Consider the following 26629-nt stretch of genomic DNA (forward strand, 5'->3'; position numbering starts at 1 on the left):
GTGCATGTTTCTTTCATACTAAGATAACATGAAATTGTATTAGGCAGGATGATATCCCATTGGAAAAAAAAACCCAGCTCCTGGAGCATGCCATCTCTCCATATACCATGGGCCACAGGGAAGATTTGTCACTTACTGGAGTTCTCTGGCTCACTTGCTCATGATGAGGGGAGTGACCTTTCAAGTGTTTTTAGAGAGTTGGTAGCATTTTTCAGCTGGAAAAGGATAGGATCAAAAAGTATTTCCTGAAAGTTGATCTAAATTTAAATTTAATATGATGGGACATTAAGCTTTTTATCTTCTGTATAGATGTGAAACTGAAATGAATTATTATTTTTCCCTGTAGAAGGCTGTTTTATGAATTACTGTCAAATCGAACAGCATCATGCATTAGCTTGGTCCACATACACATGTTCTAACTAGCGGTGTTTTCCTAATACTTAATAACATTTATAGCACAGGATTGAGTATAATAGTCTAATATGCTGCTGCGGTCAACTACCATTGAGCCCCTCCATGCTTCGTGGTGAGTTCCTGCCCAACAGGACGGGACCACTGTGAGATATAGGGTTTTTATTAGCTGATTTTAGGAGGCAGATTCTCAGGCCTGTTCAGCATCATAGCAGAAGAGATCCTCTATTGTTAGAGGGTCAGGGTCAGGCTGCCCCTGACATGCATTGGTCAGGAATTGAACCTGGATCTCCCACACGAAGGTGATAATAAAATATGGGATCTTCTTACAGAAATCCCGTGCTCCTGTTGTGGTTCTACCACGTAGAACTATTAGATACTAATAATAAGTCTATTAAGATATATTTTCTACAATATTTACTATACTTATCACATAGTAAGAGCTGCAGAATTGCTCATTATGATTGCAGTTATTGCTAATGTTAATGCCGATATTGTCTGTCCCACATGATTAGCCTATTTGGTGGAGTCGATGGGTTGGAGAGTTACTGTGTCTAGAATATCTCTCATAGCATAATTATGTGAAAAGGAAGACACATATATAGAATTAGGTTGGGTTGTGTTGTCAGTGAAAATTAGAGGCCAATGTTTAATAGCTGGTTAGCTTCATTGACAGATTAGCATTGGTGAGTAATTCGTATGTATTCATAGTGTAACCACTTGTTACTGATCAAAGCCAAGGTCCATCTGTAGAGCTAGACACTTTTTACATGAGATCAAAGAGATCCTTTTTAATGTGCTGATTATAAGATCATTGATAATATGATGGGCTACACATTAAGCTGCTCACTGCAAGGTCAGTGGTTCAAAGCCACCAGTCACTCCAGGGGAGAAAAAAAATGGGGCTTTCTTTCTGAAAATTTTCAAGTCTTGGGCACCGTGTGTGTGTGTGTGTGTGTGTATGTGTGTGTGTATGTGCGTGTGTGTGTGTGGCAGTTCTACTCTGTCCTGTAGTATTGCTGTGAGTTGGAAACAACATGATGGCAGTACGTTTGGTTTTTAAGATAAGTAGTTTTCATAACTTTAAGGATTCATCTGATGCCTTATAAGCCAAAAATGATCAAGCACAAAATATCTTCTGCCGCCATTTAGACCAAAGTCAATAACAACAATGATAATCAATACTACTATCAAACTATCAAGGTGAATTGACACAGTGACCAGAACAATGACTTCAAACACAGCAACGGTGGTGAGAATGATGGAAGCCTGGCCTGGTTTCCTTCTGTCATCACAGTGATGGCTATGTGTTGGAGCTAACTTGACACCTCACAACAATGCATTTATGTCCCACAGGATACACGCTAAATGGGCCACATACACTAAGAAGCATCTGCATATGTCCTCTATCTGAATCCTCAAAATAACCATGTGCAGAAATTCTATCATTTCTATGTTACATCTGACCTCCTCTGTGGTAGACACATTTGCAGGATGTGTGTGGGAAGTAAGAAAATGAGTATGTCGAGATAATGTCTATACAAATGACCATTTCCAGAAGGTTCTGATATGCCAACTTCAACTTTTAAAAAAAATTTAGTAGGTCACTTAAACTTTCTCAGATTCATCATGTGATGAATGGCGATGGAGATGGACATATCGGACCTCCTCTGGCTTCCCTATAGGCAGTCGTGCCTCCACATTCCATCCTTGTTTCCTGTTCTGATATCAATTGTTCCTCCCTTGCCACTGGGTTTGATCATCGGTTATGATGATCAAACAGATGGCCGCATGGATCTCACACACGATACTCACAGTAAAGGGGGTTCATGAGGGAAGCCAATAGGTTACCACATGTCGGGATCAACAAATAGTGAGGACACAGTCATTGGTTTTCTCAGTCAATAGCCAAACCTCTCTCTCTTCAGTCCTCAGTCTCAGTCACATGGTCCTTTGGCCTTTGCCTCCGTGGGACAAGAAGCCAAACTACCTATTGCTGTCTCATAGTTCTGTAGACTTGGGCTAGAGGAGGAGAAGGTACCCCATAGTCTTGGCACTGCTCTTCGGAGTCTCTCGGCCACAATCTCTGAGACCACTGGTCTCAGCGGCCTCGGCCACTTCAGACACAGATCTTGAGCATCCTCTGCCAAGACCCTGATGTTTCTCTTTCTGATTCTGGTTCCAACATGGCTCATCCGTATAGCCAGGGGAGTGGCTACCAAAACAGACTCATTCCCTCTAATAGCACTTTACCTGCGGTGGTTTTGTTGTCTCCCTGCCCCCAGCAGTCATTTAGTGGGAGTTACAGAGGTGTGGATAGTAAAATCATGTGGTAGTCAGACAATTTTATGTCAACTAGACACTCCTGGCTAGGGGTGGAGTCAAACCTGTCAATCAGGTCACAGCCTGCTGTTGTATTCTTGGAGGTGTGGCCTTCTCATAAGGAGGACCCTGTAACCCCCCCCTCTCTGCTTCTGACCCTGATAGCTGCCAGATCCTTGTCATCTTTGCACCAACATTGGCTCCGCACCACTCTGCACCCACCAGCCTGGGATCTTCCTGTGTTCTACAGCATTGCCTGTGGCTGCGTGAGTCTCAAGAGGGACTTGTCTTAGGGAGTTGTGTTGGTCTAGGCTGGGATGCTTTCTGGAAATATAATTAGTTCTTGATATAAAGCTCTTTCTTATGCATGTATGAGTGCCGCTAGATTGGTTTCTCCAGTTAGCCCAGCCCAACACAAAGCACATTAAACAATTTCACTCCATCGCACATCATAGCCTTGTTTTTTCCTCTAGGGCGCATCTGTTTTAGAGAGGGTTGTGATGTTTCTGAAGGAACCATTGTGGCCCAGTGGTCTGTGCTCAGCTGCTACTGGATGCTAAAACCCCCAGACACTTGGCAGGAGAAAGATGTGACAGTCTACTTGGGTAAAGATTTATAGCCTTGGAGAGTCTCTTGGGGGAGTCCAGTTCTACCCTGTCCTCTGGGGCCACTACAAGTCAGAGCTGACTTAGCGTAATGGGTTTGGTGATGAGTCTGTGCTCATGAAAGCTCTTATTAAAACTAAAAGGACGATATATGAATATAGTTAGATTTATGAATAATAACCAGACTACAGGAAGCAAAGGTTCACATGCTTCCTTTTATCCCCACTTCAGTATACCAGCGAACAATTTTAAAATGCATTCAAAAGTTCACTCTGCTAACTTAAAAGCAGTCTATTCTTTCTGGGGCTTGTCAGTGTTGGCAAATTTTCTCTCGTTTTTTTTTCTTTCTTCTTCTCGGAATCAGAGTACATTTGAGTTGAAAGAGATATTGGAGAATATCCAATTGAATGCCCTCAATTCCCCCTCCCCCTCTTTTTGTCATAATGTAAAATTTAGTGTGAACATAAAATAAAACTTTCTAGATGGCTTAAATGGATTTCGCTTGGAAAGCTAGATGGTAAAATGCGTTTAGATTCGACTAGGACACAAATGAAGCCTGAAATTTTAGATTCAAGAATAAGAATCAGACTCCCTACGGGAAATGTTGGTAAATGAAAAATGAAAAGGATAAAAATAGAAAGCTGCTGGGCACATCTGACATGTTACCATAATAATACCTGGAAAGTGCATCCACATCAAAAGGATGTATGGCTACTGTCAAATAATGTCACCAAGGGGTGAGAGTGAGGGAAGCGGCAGGGAATGCAGGGAGTGCGAAGGGACTCCCAATTCATAGGCTATAACAAATGCTTCATAGCCACCGTGTCCCATTGCCACCAAGCATACTTCGGCATCGCCACGTCCTATAATTAAGGCATGCACAAAGAATGGAAAATAATGGTCCTCGTAGCCTAAGCAAAAGATAATGAAGGCTGTAACTATTTCATAAAAATAAGAATATGCTATATTTTAAGACCAACATAAACAACTTCTGCTCCTCACCCCCTCCTTTTTCTGGAGGGATTACCTAACATGTACTAAGACACTCTCCTCTACAACAGAACTGTAAGACAAAGGAAGTGCTGAAGCTCCTGAAACACATGCACGCACCCTCACCAGGTTTGGAAGAAGGACCTCTTGTAAGCAGTAAACATGGAACTCTCAAGAACAGACTCTTAAGGGGTACCTCAGTCTTGCACAATGCTCCCCATCAACTGCGAGAAGGGCTCTAGATGAAAGCAGAGTCCTATACAGGTATACAGCCTGTGCAGTTTCAACGGAGGACTGGCATCCTTCCTTGGTTCTGATTGGTGAGAATTCGGATCAGATTGGCCAACCCTCCTGAAGAACTGGTTGAAAGATCATTTTGACATGAGAGTAGAGGTTGGAGCACTATGGTGAGAGACGTTCTTTTAAGCAAGAGAAGAGAGCAACTTCTAGTCGGAGGCATCATGAACCAACAAGACATGGGTGGGGGGGTGGGGGGGGTGGGGGGCTGTGAAGCTGGTTCTCAAAAACAAGAAGCGTCCTCTGCTGCTTCTGGGCATGGAGCAAGGAGGAAAGGACGAAAGAGAAGGCAGACTGGATTGAGAGTGCAGTTCTGGTGAGCACTACTCCACGTGGCCAGTGGGAACAGCTTCAGTCGGATGATCTCAGTAAAGCAGGGTCTAGCTCATCCTTAGGAAGATGTGAGAGAGGGTAGGAGGAAAAAAACCCCAAACTTGGTGGTCTGGGGAATAGTGAAGCCATTTGGAACCGTGGCACTGAGTGATAAAATATGAAGAAACATGCTGAGAGAATGAAAGGCATGCTGGGCAGCACTGAAGGCCCCGCCCAGCCGAGCAACCCTGGCCCTGTCGGCGTCTTTTCTCCTAGGCTTAGGGAGGAGAGAAAAGGTGAGGTATCCACACACATGTGCTCAAAACGGGCATTGGGATTTTTATCAGGTGCAAACCAGGGAACTCATGAGAAAATCCAGCAAGAGCCTCAACGTTTATGAGGGCAGTGGAAGGTTTGGGACGGGGTGGGAACAGATAGGTCAGAGGCTAGTTACAGAAAAGGACAGAGACAGAAAAAGGGGTTCTTGACTCAGTAAATTAAACTAGATGTCAATAACAGAAAGACAAATTAAACTTACCCCATATGTAAAGAATTCCCTGAGAAACACACTTGGGAACAGAGTAACAAGACGAATACCTGTCAAAACCTGCCAGACGGAGTGAAATCTAATCTCTGCATGTGTGAGACATAAGAAATGTTTGGAAGGGAAGGATTCCTAAGACTAGGAGGACAAACAAACCTGTCTTGGAAGAAGTATGCCCAGAGCGGTCCTTAGAAGCAAAGAGGGGGACACTGTCTTACACACTTTGGACATGTGGTCAGGTGAGACCAGTTCCTGGAGAAGGACATCAGGTGTGGTCATTAGAGGGGCAGCGACAAAGAGGGAGGCTTGCTCTCAGGGAGATGGACGGACTGTACAGCTACATCTGCAGGCACACGCCTCGGAACAGGTGTGAGGAAGGCGCAGGGCTGGGCAGGACTTTGTTCTGTGTTGTGCACAATTCGAGCAGACTCGATGGCCCCTAACAACAAAAACAACAACAACAGCAGCAAGACTTAGAAAAACACGTCAGCAAATTAAGAAAAATAATATGATGGTATACATGCCAAGAATGGATAGACAAGTTTAGCGGACATAAGGTGAATATGTAAGAATCAATTATATTTAAAAACACACAAAAATAAATAACTAAGAGACCATTTATGAGCCTCCAAAACTTTTAAGAGTATGGACATCAATCCAATAAAAGATGTGCAGGGCCTTTAGATATAACATACAACATACTTTTTAAAGAAATAGAATACTTCAACAAGGGGGCAGGAGTAACAATGTGTTCATGATTAGGAAACAATGTTAGAAACATGATGTTTCTTCATACATTGTTTTATAAATTTAGCAAAATCCCAACATAATCTATTTTTATTCACCCGTTTAATCTGTAATTACTGTTAGAATTTAAAGTTGATGTATGGCTGAAATGGACCAGAAATAGCTAAAACGTTATTTGAAAAGAAGAGTAGAGGAAGGGTTTCTCTAGAGCATATTATAGAGCCACATAAAGTAAAAGTGTTCCATATTTATTCATGATTTTAAAAAATAGAGCAGTGGATTGTAGTGGAGCTCAGTGCTGGGTCAAAACATATAAAATAACAAGTAAAACAATGGATAAAAGATAAACTTCTCCACAAGTGGATTTTGTCTTCTATCTCACATCATAAATCAACAATTTCCAGGGGGGAAAACTCTAGAACACAATGCTAAAGACAAAGCAGAAAGAAAATAGGCATACAAAATTTCTGGAATGACACACAGGAGAAGAACATCCTAATCCTGGAATAGAAGAACAATGACTCGGATTAGGGACAGATACGCATCCACTCCAAAGACATCGATGCATTAGATTTGCTAATAGTCGGAAATTTTTGCTTATTAAAAGAAGGTAAGGAAACCTAACGTCACAGGCCATGAGAAGTTATGACATCAGATTATCCATCGGAATATATGACTCGATCGTCTAGGAATCGTGAAGGAAAACAAAAACAGACAACCCAATGAAACTTACAAAGGCAACCATTAGAGCAAAGGACGCCCTCGTGGCCAATAGACAGAAGGGAAGGTGCCCGATCTCACTCAAAGTCAGGAATCACCGTGAGATGCCACCACCCACTTGCTAGATAGGCTAAACATAAAATCATGGACAATACTATGAATCAGTGAATATGTGGAACAATTCAAATGTCCATTAACAGTCTTGTGGGGAAAAATGTAGTATCTTCATCTAATAGAAATTTTCACGGAGGTAAAAAATGAACATGTACAAGTATTTGTTATCGCATGGACTCTCACAAATAGAATGAAATACAAGAATCTAGTCACACAGAATGTATAGTGCTACAAGTTAGACCAGTGCCCACTTTTAGAGAAGGGAGAGCTTTCTAATCGAAATGGGGATAGAGGAAGGCTTCCAGAGCCCTGCCCGTGTTTGATTTCTTGACCAGAATTGTGTTCCATGGGTAAGTCACTTTGTTAACAAATTAAAATAAAAAAAGGTTGCTTTAGCTGAGAATTTATGCTTTGTGTGCTGTTACATATATGTGTGTGCTGTTTCATATGTGTGGGACGCTTCAATAAAAAGAAGAACAAAACAGAACAAAAACAAACAAAAAGAATATGCATATGAGGTGGTTGACAATGCATTTCTTGTAATCACAGGCCCTGTGATTCTCAGCCATTTCTATGAATGCAATGAATTTTTAATGCAATTTCCCATTCCAAAGGCGATGAAGTACCTCTTTGAGACCAAGTAGGCTTAGATTTCAGCATCTTGCTTCAAAAGTAATAATGACAATAAACAAGACAAGGGATAAAAATAAAATAAACATTTAAAGGCCAGAAACCAACTACTAGTTGTATTTTAATTCTTCATCCTCAGAGCACTAACTGCAGGGGCCTCCTGAGTTTACTTCTTGGCCCGTGGAGAGACTGGCTCTGCTCCTCATTCTCTCACACCTCAAAGATGTTCACCAGTGGCCCAGGATTGGTCAGCTTGGCTACCCCTAAAATATACATAGAAAAGATCACAGCAGACCAGGCTAAAGCTGGGTTCTGTAAAAAGTTTTAATAAAAGCAGAACACCAATTTATTAAATGAAAATCCCCTGATCTGTTTACTGTAGCAAGCAGCTGTTCCTCTGTATGCTACTGAGGGCTCGGGGACCCGGTGACACCAGCAATTCTGTCTCTGGGTACATTTCCCTCAGCTGGTCAAATAAACAGCTCCTCTCTCCTCCTGTAGACAGGCAGGCTTGCTCCCAGTTGTCAAACTCAAATAATCCCCTTCAAACAGAATCCCTGGCAAGTTCAAAGAAAACATGCCCAAACCCTACTGCTTGGGGGATAATGGGCATCAAGATTCGGTTACAGCGGCAGAAATGGAAAGATGCCTCTAACATGATTCATTTTCAAACCAAGCATTTTTGCAAATGTTTCTCTCTCATGCCATGCATGTGCCCATAAAATCAATGCCAACCCCTCATGTTCCAGGACTCTCTCTACTCTCTCTCTCTTCTCTCTCTCTCTCTCTCTCTCTCTCTCTCTCTCTCTCTCTCTCTCTCTCTCTCTCTCTCTCTCTCTCTCTTCTAATGTTGAAGTTCAAGTTTGCTTAGCAGCAAGGAATTTTACCTCGGCGCTTTTTATTTCCATTGTGCAACTGGTCCCAAACACGTAGATCCAACATGAGAGGCAGCAAGCCGCACTCCACGTCAAAATCCACCTGGGTAGACCCTCGTCCTATAACCAGGGCACACTTAAAGCTATGCCCGCCTGTGATAAGTCAGTTCAAGTAACAGCCAATAAGGCATGGACACTAACTACATAATAAACAAATGATTTATATGAAAACACAGTTAATACTTTCTGTCAGAAATGGATTTTTTGTTTTCTTCACGATTTGGAAATCTGTTTCTCAATCCCTTGTCATTCATCAGCATCTCTCCTTTGATCCCCATGATCTCCTCTTGAACCATAAAATTGGAATTATTTAGATATCTCTCTATATCTGTAGTCACAATGATGCTAGAGAAAATCAGGTCCAATCTACTGGCAGATGTAGAAGGCAGGACTGAGTATCTGTTAGAGTGAGTGAACAATGCCTGTAGCGAAAACAGGCAAACAATTCAAAATGCCATGCTACTGTGTAAATATCATATGGCTGTTTATATCTATGATGCAATTTCTGCCTTGATCCACATGAGTTTCCCGAGTTTATTTTAATAGGGCAACATCGGGCTTAGTTCTGATCCCAGGTAGTCTCCTTAAAGTTAAGAAATCAAAGACCTCTGCTTGTCACATAGGGATGTGTTAAGTATAATGCGATAACTTGCCAGGTAGCATGTGCTTTTATTGCCAAAAGGGTGTCGTGCAATTGAAATGTGTCTGCGATCTTCCAACGGCTGGGTTTCACAGGGTGTTCCTAAGCTTTACATTGACCTGGGCAGGCGGTCTCATGCTTTCATTCAATGGAGCGGTGGCCTTTACCCCAACATCATGTGCGAAGGAGGTGCATTAGGATGGATATGCAACTGGGGGTCGGGAGATCCCAACATCTGCCTCAGCTCTGCTTCCAACTGTTGTTCTTGTGAGTGGTATGCAGGTGACTCCCCTTCATGAGCGCTTAGGTGTGATGGAAAGGGACACTGTCTAGCCTTACGCCGATCACTGGTGTCTAATGCTGCCAACAATAGGTGGAGTTAGCAAATACAAATTCATTTGTTCTCAGTCTAAATTCCAACTGAGAAAGCTCATGCGTTAGGAGGCTACAAGTCAGAGTTCAAGGCACCGGCTTGAGAGAACATCTCCCTCTCTTCTCTCTGGGCACATCATTGTCTCTGTTCAACTTTAGTTTCTAGATTCCTTGGCAATTTTCATTCATTGCCCCGCCATCTGTGCCTCCTTGCTTTGGTGTCTAATCTGCTCTTCACATATCTCGGAAGCGTTTAGTGTAAACATACTACACACAAATATGGCCTCATTCATAGGGGAATGATACCCAACTCCTAAGGAGAAAGTAGAATGGCCCCTCTGGGTGTCTGTGGCTGCACATCTTTACAGGAGCTGAAAGCATCATCTTTCTCCAGAGGAACAGTAGCTGCCAGTTTCGAACTGCCGACCTTGTGGTTTGTAGCCCAACATATAACTCAGACCTCCACCACCAGAGCTCCAAGTATAGCACATGGCGGGACTTAAAAAGCCATGTTGAGTGAAGAACCAAATGCATGCCCCAAACCAAAAACCAAAACACACACACACACACACACGCACACGCACACACGCGCGCACATGCACACGCACACACACAACCAACATTTTATATGTTGGATAAAAGTAGATGCCTGTTTAAAAGAGAGATCAAACTGTAGCATGCGCTTGCTGTCCTCAGATATGTCAGAAGGAAAGCGGATGGGCTGGAATTAGACAATAAAACGTATCTGGAAAGCTTCCCAGCCAACAGCATGTTTGCCAGGTCACTGGAGAAGGACGGGGCTTACGCACGATGCGGCTTTGCACAAGGAGAATAGTCTTCTACTTTTGATGACACAGCACCGGTCTAATAAAAACACTGCTAATCCCAGAGTAATTACTTTCAATGACTGTGGCATAGTTGTAAAATACATACAAGTGAGATGTAAATTTTACCCCAAAAAAACTAAAAATCCAGTCTCTGCATCCGTTTTCTTTTGTGCTGATCAAAAAAACAATTCTAACACATACACATTTCAGGCAAATGATTGACCTAGCCAGCCTTCAATTAAGATCCAGACAGAAGAAATGGCTCTTGCAAGTGTTCTCAGCATCCATTGCTTCTTATGACACATGGTTGATATTTCTTTTTGCTATTCCTGGAGCATGTTTGTTTGGGAAGATCCCCAGTTTAGCTGGAGGAAAAACTGCGGATGTCATCCACACTGCTCTAGATCCCTCTCCTGTAGAGATGTGTGCTGGGTCATTTGTATGTAGGTCATCAGCAGTTCTTTCAAGGGGAATGATAGTTCCATTTTATGTAGTCAGAAAATTCACTGTTCCATGATGCCTTTTCTACGGTCATCTTGTGAACTGATTGTCACACCATGAATCCAATCAACTGTTTGATTGATCTGATTCCGTTCATCCATGGCACCTGGACCAAACATTTCAAGGTCAGGCTATTTCTGTCTGACATTGATGGACATGGCATGCCACATGAAGGAATGAAAAAGAATTTTTTTGTGGGGGTGTGTTATTCTGGGTAGACTAGAGAAATAAATCCATGGACTCAATATGTGTATAAGAAAGAGTTTTATATACAAGAGGAATTGAACATTGAGAAAACATCCCAAGCCAGTCCAGTCCAAGGCCATAAGTCTGATATTAGCCCATATGTCCGATACCAATCTATAAAGTCCTCTTCAGACTCAGGAAACACATGCAATGAAGCCAAATGTAGGAAGATCACAAGCCAGTGGGTAGAAAGTGTTTGGGTCCGGGGGAGTTGTAAGCATCTCAGCACTGGCAGGGTTCTCCAGCTTCAGAGGTCTGGTTGCATCCATGTAGCTTGTCGTCTGCCATGTCCCCCAGGGAGTGGCAGAGAGAGAGAGAGAAAAGTGACTTCCGCCTCCAAGGAGAAGTCTCAGATTTCCCAGAGTTCTCAGGAGAAGACCATGTCCATTCAGAGGTCTCATTGGCTATCTGCAGATTGACAGCCTAGACTTCCCTATACGCGTCATCCTTAAATTGACATCATATTAGGTGACTACCACAGTGGGGGAAAGCCTTTATCTTAAAAAATGATTCCCCGCCAAATGCATTCCCACTGCTCCGCCTAAAGATAAACTGAAACTTTCTGAACTGAACAATGTTAATTCAAGGATTCCAAACGACTGTCTTGCTGGCTAGGTAGCTGCGCAGTTAAAAGCAACCTGGATATACGGTTCAGAAGAAATTGTCTTACACTGACATGAATTTATGGGCCCAGTCAGCAAAACTAGAGATACAATATAATTCCATCCACTTTCATGTGTTTTAAAACAAATGCACAGAACAATTGAGAAGCTATTGAATTTCCTGCCCTCTGGGCAGGCTGAGATTCCGTTTTTCTTTTTTATATACCAGGCTTTGGGTTAAAACTTTCATTCCTCAAAAAATCACTAAACATTCTTTGTAGGATTTCTTTCCTTTCTTTGGCCTATCAATCCATTTGAACTCTGTATGTCCTTTGAGTGGAATCTCTTGTGTGTAGAACTCACTGCCATCCAGTAGATGCCGACTCACAGCTACCCTACAGGACAGGGCAGAGTGCGCTTGTGAGTTTCTGAGGATGTCAGCTGTTGACCGATCTTTCTCTCTCGGAGCAGTGGGTGGTTTCGAACTGTATACCTTATAGATGGCAGCCCAACACATCACCATTGTGTCACCACGGTTTCTCTGTCTGTAGCACAAAGCTTGGCATTATTTTTCCATGTGAAGTGATAATTTCTTAATTTTTTAATGACGTATTTAGTCTATTTATGCTTTACTAATCTCTCTATGTTGAAGTTTTCTAAATTAAATTGTTTTCTATTTTTCCTTGCATTCTACACTCTCTTCTCTTTTGTTATCATGTTTATTATTTAAGTTTTCTTCATTTTATTTCGCCTCTTGTGAACCACACACTCTATTTTAAACTGTGCTTTGACCTATACCCTTATCTATTAATTAAAGTATACAGATGTATTTAAAAGTCTAATATAAATGAATACTTATTGCCACATACAAGGAAAAGTAAGAGCCTTTGAGATATTAAATATATTTACACTTTTTTTGCCCTTTGTACTTACATTTGATCTCACATACACGGGTGTCTCAGAAAGTTGTGGAACATGGAATTAAAAGATAATGGGTTTTTATTCCACAAACTTGTCTGAATCTCTATGTTTCCCAAGACATTACAATGACTCAATACTCATTTGGAATTCCAGTATATGAGAGAGGCTTCAAAAACTTGGTAGAGGAATGTAATTGAAAAATAATGTGGAAAAAAATTTTAATTAAAAAAAACGAAAAAGAATGGGAATCTTCCATGAACATTTGCAACCCCCTGTATATCTTCTTGGGAGACAGATGGGGATTTCTACTCCCACAGGGGTGGTACTACGCTGTTCTATGGGGTTGCTATGAGTCAGACGTGACTGGTAGCATTAGGAGCCCTGGTGGCATAATGGTTACAAGTTGGGCTGCGACCCACAAGATTAGCAGTTCAAACCACCCACTGCTCTGTGGAACAAAGAAGAGGCTTTCTGCTCTCAACAACACTTACAGGTCTGGGAAACTCATGTGGGAAGTTCTACTCTGTTCTAGAGGGTTTGGGTTTGTAGGAGTCAGTATTGGCAGCACCAGAGCTTTTAACCTTCGGTCTCTGCTTGAGAATTTCATTATATTCTTTTACTATACTTTTATGACCAAAACATTCTCTCAGATAGTGTGTCTGAACATATCGTAGTTTTGAAGAATATTTTCGTTGGTTATAGAATTCTGGACTGTAGTATTTTTTCTTTTAATTTTAAAAATGGCTTTTCATTACATTTTGACTTTCCTGATTTTTGTTAAGAAGCTAACTTTTTAAAAAGTCTAGTCTTCACCCATTTGCTGCCTTTAGGATTTTTTTTTTTTAGGTTTCAGTTTTCTTTGTAGAACTTCATGAATCTGTGGTTAAATGTCATTTGGCATTTTTAAAATATTTCATTTTTATTTCTCAAGTGATTGCTTCTTTCACATTCTTTTCTTCTTGCCCATTATGGAGTTCAAGGTCATAAACAACTAGAATTTTCACTTCTTCCTATGTATCCTAAATATTAAAAGAAAACAACCTACTTTCAAACAAATTATTCACAGCTTTTTTTCTCCTTTTGCTAGGTTAGACATTTTTTGTTGAACTATATTTCCATTGACCAATTCTCTCTTCTCCTGTTTCTAATCATTAAGGTTATCTTTAAGTTCTTAATTTTCCTTCTAAAACGTTCTAGACTTAAAAAACAAAACATTCTAGACTTAATTGATACTTTAATTTATGTATTCTAATACTATCCTTCTGGTTAAGATTTTCATTTTGTCATCCATTTATTTAAATTATTCAAGTAATAAAATTAGTTTTAAAGTTACAATTACTAACTATAATATCTAGATTATTTGTGGTTGTACTTTGTACTTCTATTGTTTATTTTATCTCTGTGTTACTTTTTTATCCTGGTGTTTGGTATGCTTGGTAATTATTTATTGAATACCAACCATGCATATCAAACTATTAGGATAGGTTACTCAGAAAGAACTCATTACTGTATGTCACCCTGGAACCTTAGCCATTGGAATTTTGTCTGTCTTATTTTCTCTCTGAACTTTCAAAGAGATCGTTCACTCATATGTTTGTTATCACTGGAAAAGTTGCTCTGGATTAACCTACATTTCCTTTGCCTCATGTAGTTTTTATTAATAAAGGGAACAAAAACTGAGTCTCTATCAAGTTACATGGAAATCTGTGAAGTAAACCCACAATGTGCAGTCTGATTCTCACATCTACTCTTTTATTCAATTTTAGTCCAATGGCTAAATAGCTCTATTATCTTCAATTTTATAGTAGCATATCATGCACATAAAAATAAATTGTAAAATGCATACTTCAGGAAAAAACAAATTAATAGTCTATATTCTACAATAAACAAGACTATAATTCTTATGAAGACTTGTTTGAAGGTTTAAGATTTACCTATAGTTAAAAAAAATTCCTAAGGGGACACTCAAGGTTCCTACAACATGAAATAATTTAGTTCAAAGGTTAAGTACAGTGGAGGAGGGAGGGGTACAGGGTTAAGTACAGTGGAGGGGGGAGAGGTAAAAGGGGTAAAAGGGAGCTGACATCAAGGAGTTCAAGAAGGAAAGAGAACGCTTTGAAACTGATTGTGGAAGCAATTGTACAATACTGCTTGATGTGATAGAAAGCTATGACACCTGTGTTAGCTCCCAAGAAAATGGTTTAGGAAAAAAAAAAGATTAAAACATTGAAATGCTATTTACTAACCAAAATTATTTTCAATTTTTATAAATTTGTTTCGAAATGAAAACAGTACTGTTTTTATTTATAACTGCATGCTTATCAAAAGAGCAGGGACTATAGAGAAAAGAAAAAGTAAAATAAGTCACAATAATACACTCATAAAGTTGGATTTCATATATTCACTACTTGAAAGTCCTTTATGACTAAAGCAAGATGTTTTAGAATAAAATAAATGAGGTTAACTTAAGTAAATGAGATATGAGTCAAAGGATAGAAGTTTAAAATATTTTTTAATAAAATATAGGAGTATAGAGTCAAAGCAAGAGAAGTTACGATGCTGCTGCATTTTATATGAAATCACAACCCTGGATCCCAGGCTTCAGACTATCCTTTGAGCACTTTCAGTCAGCAAAGACAAGCCACGCACACTTCTACTGTTTGCTAGTCATTGGCTTTCTTTCAGTGATCAGTGTTCTGTAGAGGAATGCCTTGCAAACCCTATGGGGCAGTTGGACCTGTCACAGAAGCTTCCTCTGAGTTGAGCGTTAATTTGGTGGCAATTGACAACAACAACAACAACAGTAGAGATCAATGCAGAACCAGACTCAGCATCGCCTAAACTTGACTTTTAAAATGGGTCTACAAAGCTAATGGCAGAAAGAAATATGGACACTTCTCTGATTAATGTATAAAATACTGACACTCCCCACAACGAATCCAGGCTGCCATGAAAGGGGAACAGTATACAGTGAGCTTACTCCAGCAACACCGGATTCCATTAACCGGCCATTGTGTAGATCACTTTGAAGGTCATCAATGGCTTATTACTTTACCACGGCAGTAACATCAACAACAACAACAAAGCCTATGTGAAAGAAAAAGCTCTAAAATCACCGGAAAAAAAGAAACAAAAGCCCTTCTCCCTAATGCATGCCAGAAAATAGAGTTTAAAGTAAATCAACACTTTATTATAAAATACTTCCCATGGATATTTCTTCCACGGACAAAACCCTAGAGGAATCAGCCATGCATTTCAAGTACCAGCCAAACCTCGGGGACCAGCTGAGCTAGGCAACTCTCAACACTGTGTTTATTCACAAGGAGATCTTGACTTAACTAGATTCGACCCCGACTTCACTTAATTATCTAGATTTGCACAGGGCTTGGAGAAGCAATTCAAGCAATTCAGAGATGCCAACTTGTCAAGGAATAAATCGAGATGATTTTCATAAGGCCAGTTTTACATGAGGGTCTCTTACTTTTACAAGAAATCATACACGATCTCCTCATGTTGTTGTTATTACGTGCTGTTGAATGGACTCGGATGTATCATGGGCTTAGCGGACAGAGTCGAACTGTTCCCTCGGGTTTCCAAGACTTTAACTTGTACCCAAGCAAATGGGTAACATCTTTCTCATCCAGAGAAGCTAGTGAGGTTTGAACTGCCCACCATTCAGCTAACAATTGCGCACTCAGCCCCCGAGTCAGCACGGTTCCTTCCTTTCTTCACTGTCGTCATTGTGGCTCTTTGGTCCGTCAGGGCGTTTGCCACTCTAGTGCCTTTTCCTACAATAGAGCAAGACACCTCCTGTCCTCAGTCATCCTCACAACCGTGGCCAGGTTTGAGTCCACTGTTGCAGCCACGGTGTCAATCCAGCCCTCCGAGGGGCATTCTCTCTTGTTGCTGGCCCTCCACTTTACCAAGCATGATGTCATCTCTAGGGATCTGTTGCTCTTAAGAACATGTCCAAAATATACGACATAAAACCCCGTCATTCTCGCTTCTAAGGAGCACTCTTGGTGTGTTTCCTCCAAGGCCAATTTATTTGTTCTTCCGGCCATTGATGGAACTTGAACTCTTAGCCAACACCATAATTCAAATCCATCGACTCTTCCTTACTCATTGTCCAGCTTTTGGATGCCTATGAAGTGATTGAAAATTCAATATCTTGGGTCAGGGGCAGCTTAGTGACATCACTGCCCTTTAACCATCAAAAGAAGGCTTTTGCAATAGATTTTCCCATTGCAATACACCAGTACATTTCTGGTCTGCTTTTCACATAAACATTGATTGTGGTGGATGCAAGTAAGATGAAATCCTTGACCGTGTGAACATTCCCTCCTTTATCACGATGTCGCCTATTGGTCCAGTTGTGTTTTTGCTTTCTTTATATTGAATTGCAATCCATACTGAAGCCTGTGGTCTTTGATCTGCATCAGTTAATATACTCCCCCTCCTTCTCACATTAGCAAGTAATGCTGTGGTATCTGCGTACATCCCACTGGTTGTTAACGAGCTTCCTCTAGTCCCCCTCTTCACAAAAGTGTCAAAAAGTAGTGACAAATCATTGTCATGTTCCTATTTTCATTCTCCTTTGAGGACGAGAATCTGTATTCATCCACAGGAGTCAAAGATTCCAACACGCGCTATGCAGTTTTGTGAATTGTGATGTCTGGGAGCCACTGCCATCACCCCACCAACCACATTGCAAGTCTTGCCAGAGCTTGGCGAGAACTCCAGAGCAGTATTGCAGGAGGGCTAGGAAAGAAATGACTTTATCCACGTTCTGAAGGGACTAACATGAAAGAAGTTGAATGTTAAGGGATAATTTTTTTATTTTGCATAATTTTAAGAAAAGCCCAAACCCAATTGCTTCATATTAAGATATATATATGTATGTATTACAGTCTTATAAAATAAAATAAATTGGTCAGTTTTTACTTCGTCTTTTGGAATTTCACCTTATAAGAATATATTTTCTGCTCTCAATTTCCAATTAAGACCTATATTTGGAATCCTAAAATAATGACATCATAGGTATCTTTGACATTGCATGCCAGTAAAATTTTGCTTAAGATATCCCCAAATGATTGTAGCAGTACATTGACAGGGAACTGTCAGAAGTTCAGGGCCGAGGCAGAAGAGGATGCAGAACAAAGAATAGCACTGCTCTTGTCAGTTGGATCTTGGCACAAAGCAGAGAATATTAGAAAGATGTTTACTTTTGTTTTATTAACTATGCATAACTATGAAAAATCTGTGTGGACCATAATAAACTTCAGATAACCTTGAGAAAAATGGAAATTCCAGAATACTTCATTGTGCTCATTTGGAACTTGTTCATGGATCAAGAGGCAGTTGTGTGGACAGAACAAGGGAATCCTGCATGGTTTAAAATCAGGAAAGGTGTGTGTCAGGGTTGTATCCTCTCGCCATATTTTTTCAATCTGTATGCCGAACAAATCATCAGAGAAGCTAGATTATATGAAGAAGAGTATGGCATCAGGATTGGAGGAAAGCTTATTAACAACCTGAGATATACAGCATCTGACATCTCCCCTATTGCTTTTAGGCTGCATATTTTCTTTCTAAAGTGAGATCTTTTTCTTAGGTTGGGAACTGAAAATGTATAAATTGTTTTTTATATAGCCCATAAACCACACTTACACCCCCAGCCCCCCCCAAAAAAAACCAAACAACAACACCAAAAAAGAAAACTCTTTATCTACAGGGCACATCCTATTTGCCATGCATTAGCCTGGACACACGATGACCTATGGCGTTTCAGAGGAGAACTACTCTCAGCAGAGTTTTAATGGCTGTGGTCTCTTAGAAATAGATAGCAGACTTTTCCTCTCAGAGTCTCCCTAAGGGTAAAAGCAATCAGTAGCCACGTTCTTGATCGGTGTGTGCCCCATCATCTTCAGTCGGAATCAACTCGTGAGTGATTGGTATTGCTGCACCGAATGGTCAGTGTGGTGTGCTGAATGTGGCGTGTGGTGCTGCCACAATTCGTTTAGATTGGCAGGTCGATAGACTTGGAGAGCAAGGGCTCAGTTAGCTTTCCCAAAGTCAGCTCGGGATGTTGAACTCACACTTTTAAGTTTTGAGTGAGAGTCTGCCAAGGAGTTCTTTTTTGTACATTTTCTCCATCTTCGTGTTGATTTTACACAAAGATTGAGCTTGCGGATAGATGGGCATTCGATGGAAAAGAAGGCATTACTAAAAGATACGAAGGCATACAAGAATCTAGCAGCCACCATAGACTTGCTTCTCTTGATAGTACATTGGGGGGATTTTTCATTTTGGAACCCTAAGATAGAAATTCAAAGTAAGATCCAACACTGTCTTGGCAAAAACAATGGAAGAAGTTATGACAATGGAAAAAGAAGCGTAAAAAGAGTAAGGAGTGAGGTTGAAGACAACATGAATTCATCATAGAATGACTGACAACCTCACCAACTCTAACTTGAACTCAGAACTGAATTCCGATTCAACCATTCACACCCGCTTCCCAGGAATGTGCAGGACACTTTAACTTATGTCCTAGTCAATGCACACACAATCATTTCCAGGAATGTAGAGCCAGAATTTAGGGCTCTGGAATGTATTTCTCTGAGTGTCTTTAGTAAGATAACATGGGGTTTCTTGTCTTTAAATCAAATGTGCACCTAAAACGAAATGTCTGTTCTGAGCCTTAAAATAACACCCCCACCCCACCCCAATCCCATGCATCATTTGGATGTGTTATTCCCGATGAGGTATGCAATGGACGGAATATAGTACTAGGCATCTTCTCTGTGGATTCTTAGCCTCATCGGTTTCCTCACCTGAGGACAAATTAAAGACAGTGTCTCAGACGTTGTCCAAGTAACCCCCATCAAGTCTGTAGCAGAGTGCCTAAGAAGGCATTACCAATGCCATCTTTATTGTCCTTCAAGCCATCCTGCAAACAGATGTTCTTCACGTCTAAGGAAACTGAGGCTGACGGGGGTTAAGGAACTCTTCAGTGGGCAAGGCATTTCCATGGTACGTTTTCTTGGTCTCTCAGTGCAGTAACTGCGGTGATGGTTGAGAGGTTCAAGTACACACGCAGCAGCTGGGAAGAGACGCGGGGTCGCACAGGGCAAAGGAAAAGCATGGCAGAGTCTGCCAAGCTGGCTACTGACATGGAAAACCTTCGAGAGGATAACAGAATCGGGGTGGTGACTAGCTGAAACAGCTGACGCAAAACGTTAAGATTGAGGTGGAGGTTCTTATAGCATTTGGAAAAGTGACAATCAGCTGGTGAGTAAACAGCATGTCTTCATTCACCCATATATTTTATACGGGAGGGTAGTATCCAGAAGTAATGCTCTTGGGGTTTCAGTGAATAATGCAGTGTTTAAGCTAAACAAAACGTGTTTTGACATGCTCCTGAAATCAATGGAGGGCGAAGGACAAGTTCTCTCAGAAATATCCTTGTCTGGGACTCATTAGGGTGCCTTCAAAAAAAAAAAAAAAGTCCGATCATGATAGTGGCTTCCTCAGGGCTCTTCAGGGCCGTCAACTGGGAGTCCCAGGACTCACAGCTTCAGCCATGTGCTGCTCCTGGAGAAAGACTGGGCATTCCACACCCATGAACAACTAGTCTCCTAAGCTCACAGGGGGCAGTTCCCCTTTGTCATCTAGGGGTACTATCAGTCGGCAGCTCGTGAGTTCAGTGAGTGGATCCTCGAGATTCTTGAGTTTAAGGCAGAGGGGACAGTTCAGGTGACTGTGACTCTGTTCGTGCTTGTTCCAATGGGGTCATCTTGGGAGACTTTCCTGAAGGACGCAGCATGGTCACGGAGGCCCATTACAAATAAGTTTTAGGAAGATTTAAAGCTGCTTCGGTGAGAAACAAACCCGGCAACTTGGTGCCATGGGGTCTTCTCCCTTCACCCAGAGCATCTGCTCCTTTTCTCAGGCTTTGCTGGGATCATTTTGTTGGGAAACTGTATCCCATTCACCCTACAACTCTGATCCTGCCCCACTCAGACGCCCTTTTCCTACACAGACTCAAAGAACATTTCAAAGGACGTAACGTTAGACCTCCCAGGATGCCAGACCATCATTCGGATGTGGTATAAATGAAAGAGCACACACCTCTTACATGGAAGGTTAGGGGGATAAAAACACCTTCTTCAGAAGTGTACGAGGGGTACCCTCCCCCTCAAATACAATTGTTTTTTTTCAAAGCTATGTGCTTAATTTTTTTTTAACAAAATCACCTTATCGCCTGCAAAGTACGCTCCATTGCACGTCATACATTTTCAAATCTGCGATTCCGTTCTTGGAAACATTTTCAAACTCATCTCTCTGGATGGCTGACAGCAGTGTTTTCTTCATCTCTTTCTTCTATGTCCTCAAATCACTCTCCTATCATGTCCCTCTTCATTCAAGGGAACAAAGAGAATTCACATGGAGTGGGGTCAGAGCAGTTAGGTGGGTGGGATGAGAGGCATGCTGTTTTTGTGTTAAAAAAAACAACAAAAAATTGGCCTACTGATATGGCCGCCTGAACAAGTGCCCTGTCATGGTGACAAAAGCAGCCCCTGTCTGCCACAGATCACAATCATTTCAGAACCTCTAAATAGAAAGCTTGATCAGCAGTCTGACCTGGTCCATATGCACGACAGTCCAGAACAAGGTTTGTCCTCAACCGACATTTCATCATTTTTGAAAAGAGAAAACCTCTTGACACTTGAGTTTTTCCCATAGCGCTGTCCTTGTAAGCTGTGGTCGACCCCACACAGTTTGTGTGACACGATTACTGAGCAGGAAACAAAATTTCACAGCTGCACAATGTTCTCTTAAACTGGCCATCACCAAAAACGAAGTTCGAGCAAAACTACAGTCATGAAAAATCCACTGTGGCCAGAAAGAACCTTCCCAGTCTCTGGCACTGGGTGCACTGACTCAGAGCGAGTTGCTGGATGCCCGCCTAGAGGGAAAAAGCACAGAGAAGGAAAACTCTACCAAGCAGAGCTTTCCTTTGTTTCTTTCCTTTGGAGTTTTTTGGAGGGGGAGGTACTCCCTTATACAGAATTAGATGAAGCAATCTCCAAAGACATTAAGTTCACATTTTGATATTTTTGTTTAATAAAATTATTTATGATTTTTAGCACTTCCTTTAGACTTACCGTTTTATCTTTGGTATCATTTTTGTTGAGTGAAATATATATCAATACTAATTATATACACTTTAGTTGACTTAATATTGGTTTAGGAATTCCCAATGACAGAATAGGTAACGCCTTGGGCTGTTAACCTCAATGTCAGTAGTTTGAAACCAATAGCATCTCTGTTGTATAAAGATGAGGCTTTCAAGTCTGTAATATGCTCTAATAATACTCTAATAATAAACCTACAGGGACAATTCAACTTTGGCCTACATGTTCGCTATGCATCAGAATGGAAGCTATGACACTGAATTTAAAATTATATGCAATGTTTGTATTTTTAAAACTAGTTTTGAGAAGCTAGTCAGTTAGGTTTAAATTTTATGTGATTTGAATTGACTTTAGCCAAGGGGATATATTTGGTAAGAAAAAGTCCTATATTGTCCTATTATATACATTGTCAGAGATATTAATAATGTATAAAAATATTGTTCTGTTAGAGAAAAATATTCCATGCACATATTTCTCCATGGTTTCTAGAAAGAGAGTGGGATTGAGCCTAAAGAACTAAAAAATTACCATTTTACATATAAGTGATGCCCTAATTGTATCTTTGTATAGTGCGGACTCTTGACTTTCTTATAACTGAGCAAACAGAATGAGAGAGCCGTGACAACTTTAGATCTACACACACACACACACACACACACACACACACACACACACTCACACTTTTTACATGTTTATGAGGATTGAAAACAATTTAAATTAAGTGAATTTAAAAAGTTACTTTTCTGTGACTAATTTGGGTGGGGCAGTTCACATAAAAATACATGTACCTATATTTGAACCTGTGCTGGATTTTAATATGCCTTGGTGCGGGGAGGGGCTGACCACAGTCAAAGACTCAGATGTGGCTATACATAGACACAAAAGTGCCCATGGAAATGTGGAGGCAAATGTCCCTTCCTCACCCTGAGCTAGTTTTCTGTTCCAGCAGCCCCATCTGTTTCCTCTCTCTTTTCTCGCATGCTCATGTTAGCAATGAAGAAGAGCTTATTCGTTTGTCAGCCACGGGAGTTGTATCTACCTGGCTTCAGCTAGGAAGAAGCATTACTGGGAAAAAGGGAAGTCCTTTCTGTTTTGCCTTCTGTGAATGTATAGTAGCTTTCTGACCTGATATTTTCCAGGGCCTTGACATTTTCAAAGGCCTGTGGGATTTTCAAAGACTTGTCTATAAAATTCTCAGCCCTCAGAATAAAATTTATTGGCTCTAGAATACAAAAGTGAAAACCATGGAATCAAAATGAATAAATGTTTAATTAAATATCTTTAAGACATGCCATTATGTCAACTTATTAAATTATTAAATTCCGTGTTCAAAAAAGGTGCATTACCACTGAAAACTGTTTAGCGACTAGACTTTCTCACTTTGCAAGGATCCTCAGGCCTGCAGAATGCCAAACAATTACAGTCACCTGTAAATAGTATATGTTGCACCTAGCAAAGTTAATTCCAAAAGCACGCTCTTAGATCCCTTTCTAAAATATTTACAGTAAATAATTAGTGTGGAATGTTGGCACACTGTCACATGTTTCCTAGGATGCATGACATGGTTTTTAAAACGATCTCTGAAGGGTTTCATTTGAATACCATGACTTTGGTGGAGGTGCTAGATGAGAGAGCCGTGTTGGCCGCTGTAGCAATTCTTTAAACCCTATCAAACGGAGATCTTCAAGTGTGCACACTGGAGGAAGTGTCTGGGAAGGACATTGGGTGGACAAGTTTTAATGGGAGTGTTCTCAGGTGGTTCACCTGGTTAAGTGTCAGCAACTAACTGAAAGACCGGAAGTTTGAATCCATTGAGAGGTATCTTGAAAGAAGGGCCTGATGTTCTCCTTTTATTTTTTTAAAACATCTTATTGAGGGCTCTTTTAGCTCTTGGAAAAGCCCATACATCGACTGTATCCAGCACATTTGTACATATGTAGCCATCATTATTTTCTAGACATTTATTTTCTATTGAACTCTTGGTGTCAGTTCCTCTCCTCCTGTCTCCCTTCCACCTCCACCCAGGTGGCCCTTTGATAAGTTATAAATTACTATCATTTTCATATCTTACACTGACTGACCGCTGTTCTGAAAAAACAGTCATTGAAAATCGAATGAAGTACAGTTCTACTTTAACACAAATGTGACTGTCATGAGTAAGAATCAGACTTGATGATCTCTCTCTCTCTCTCTCTCTCTCTCTCTCTCTCTCTCTCTCTCTCTCTCTCTCTCTCTCTCTCTCTCTCTATCTCTGCCCCTCTGGAGGGACACATGAGATGAAGTGTAGAACGAAGGAAGATTGGAGAGATGGACAATCTGTCTGCAATGAGGTTGCAATAGAGGACTCAGTGTATTGCCCAAAGGAGAGGCAACTGACAGGATTTTTGTACCCCTAGCAGCCTGTTACTGGTCATGTGTCTTCCTTAGGTGGAGTGTAACCTTTGGCATGTAGCTCCCCAATGCTGACACACCCAAGGGGATCATCAGATTGTGAAATTATGGAAGTGAGTTAAAGTTTATTGTGCCAACCTGGTCAATAAACACATGTGGGGTCAACTGAAGGGTGGAGAGATAAATGGCTCAGCGAGCCTCACCTTTCTAGTTCTTGGGTCTCTTGCTTTGAAATGGTCGCCCTAGAGTACAGCTGTCTTAGCCAGTTCCCTGCTTCAGCTGGCAAGGTTCACTTCCTGCAAGACATCCCTGAGGAGAAGCCAAATGGACCTACCTCGATGCAGCCCTGGGTGCTGGAGCAGCCATGTAGAGAGCCCTGCCAGTGCTGAGATGTTTACACATTCACGGACTCAGCTTTCCTCCTGCAGTTGGCATCATTGCATATGTTTTGTGAGATGGAGGTGGACTTTGTGGATTGGTGTCGGGTATATGGGTAAATGTTGGACTTGTGGGCTTGGGCAGCACTGGGTAGGGATGTTTTCTTGATGTGCACTTACGCTTTATATAAAACTCGCTCTTATACCTTTGAGTTTCTATGGATTTATTTCTCTAATGTATGCAGACTCACACGGGGAGTATCAGATTAACTCCCTTCAAAACTCAGGCCATCCATTGCACTTAACAACAAAGGTAAACCGGTGAGAATTAAAATATAGTTCAATTTGTAAGTTTATAATATTAATACATTTAAGATCTCTTTAAATGCCTTTAAAGGTACATTTAATGATGTAAGTCCCTGGAGAAGGACTGCATGCCTAATACAGTAGTTATTGTTAGATGCCATTGAGTTGGTTCTAATCCAAACCAACCATCTACACAACAGAATTAAATAGTGCCAGGTCCTGAGCCAACCCCACCCTGTTGCTATACTTGAGACCATTGCTGAAACCATGGTTTCAATCCATCTCCTCAAGGGCCTTCCTCACTTTCACTGCCCCTTCACTTCACCAAACATGATGTCTTTCTCCAGAGACTGGTCTCTCCTGACAACATGTCCAAAGTATGTAAGACAAGGTCTCCACATCGTTGCCTCAAAATTTGTTAACCTTGAGATGATAACACAGAGGGTGAGCGACAAAAATAGATCAACAAGAGAGGTTGGACAACACTGACTCGAGCACAGCAATAATGGTGAGCGGGGCACAGGACCGGCCAGGGATTTGTGCTCTTGTAAATAGGGTTTCTTTGAATTAGAACTGACTCAACGGCAATAATGATGTATTCTCCTACCTGTCTGTCATATTGCTTTGATGCTGGGAACCAAATGACCACCAGGCTTTCAAATGCCAGTAGGGTCACCCATAGTGGACAAGTTTCAGTAGAACGTCCAGATTAAGACAGACTAAGAAGAAAACTTGAACTTGGTTATTCACTACCCAAAATTAAGCAATGAACATTCTATGTACACAACAGCATTGTGACAGACATTTTGTCAACCTGGCTGGTCTAGGAGTCTCAACTGTTTGACATTTAAGACTGAGTAATTCCCCATGATGTGATTTAACACAAGGTTATTGCCTCCACAGTGGGATCTGCTACGAGGTTGGGGGTAGATAAGTTCCCAGTCCGACTCTGCAGTTTCTTACTTATTCACAAGCCTCTATACTACTTCAGGTTAAGAGTTGGCATTTTAAGTTTTAAAGGTCCATGTACTACCTTTTTTGTTTCTTTTTACAAAAATTTTATTGGTGCAAATATCTGAAACACCAAAGTCAATGTGTACAGAATCCAGAACATTTAAATGAATATAAACCCACAAGACTCTAGAGTGTTAACTTTAAAGCAGAGGCAATGTGTTGGCCAGTGTCTAACAGGAGAGTAAAAGTAGACACGAATGGCATGCACTGTAGCAGGGGTGCTCAGGGGTTGGAGGAAGACCACTTGAGTGAAGAAGCGTGCATTGCTTCATCGCTGAAGGATTGTTGTTTTGATCTTTTATCAAAAGAGTCATCCAAAAAGATTCTTACCTCTAAAAATATATAATAAAACAAACATTGTACTCCCTCAAGTGTTTAAGTTGCTCTAAGCCACTGTCTGATTGATTTTTTTATGACTCTAAGATAAAGGGTCCATTGATCAATCATTTTCAGCACATACAAGGGGAATTTTTTTAATGAAAACTTTTGAAAGACTTCCCTTTTCAGTTGTAAAGTCAAGTACAGAAGTGCATGAGTCAGTAGTTTTGTAGTTATTTGATTAGAAAACCAAATATTTGTGACTGCTTTCAAGCCTGTGTGTATATATA

The sequence above is a fragment of the Tenrec ecaudatus genome, chromosome 10 (genome assembly GCF_050624435.1).
Source record: "Tenrec ecaudatus isolate mTenEca1 chromosome 10, mTenEca1.hap1, whole genome shotgun sequence".
In the NCBI taxonomy this organism is placed as follows: Eukaryota; Metazoa; Chordata; class Mammalia; order Afrosoricida; family Tenrecidae; genus Tenrec; species Tenrec ecaudatus.